A 488-nucleotide genomic window follows, 5' to 3' on the forward strand; every position below is an offset into this window, starting at 1 on the left:
TTTTCCTTTGAAGATTGGAGCTTGCACCATTCCTATTGACCTCACTGTTTTGAAGATGGCAACTGAGAAAAGAGTCCCATTGATCCTTGGCATACCATTTCTCACAACTGTAGGAGCTTGCATTGACTTTGCCAACGAAAAGGTCACACTTCTAAATTTGAACAAAGCTATCTCCTACCCAATTAAGTCTCCTTTGATGAATGTGGAGTATTGTGAAACCATCACTTGTGGAGAACCTCCCATTGAGAAGATCAAAGATGAAGTGATGGCTAGTGAAAAACAAATTCTTGATGGAGAGTCATCTCATGAGATGTGTGATGAGCACTTGGCAAGTGCTAAAGTGGAGGAGGTGGGTAGAGCCACAAAGGCTACTCATGACAAGAAGAAGATGATCAAAGAACCTCATCCCACTCCTATTGAGAAATCTTCACACATTCTCACTCTTTATCCAATGAAGATCAAAGATGGAGTGATTGAGTACAAGATCA

Source organism: Brassica oleracea, unplaced genomic scaffold, assembly GCF_000695525.1.
Source record: "Brassica oleracea var. oleracea cultivar TO1000 unplaced genomic scaffold, BOL UnpScaffold01305, whole genome shotgun sequence".
Classification (NCBI taxonomy): Eukaryota; Viridiplantae; Streptophyta; class Magnoliopsida; order Brassicales; family Brassicaceae; genus Brassica; species Brassica oleracea.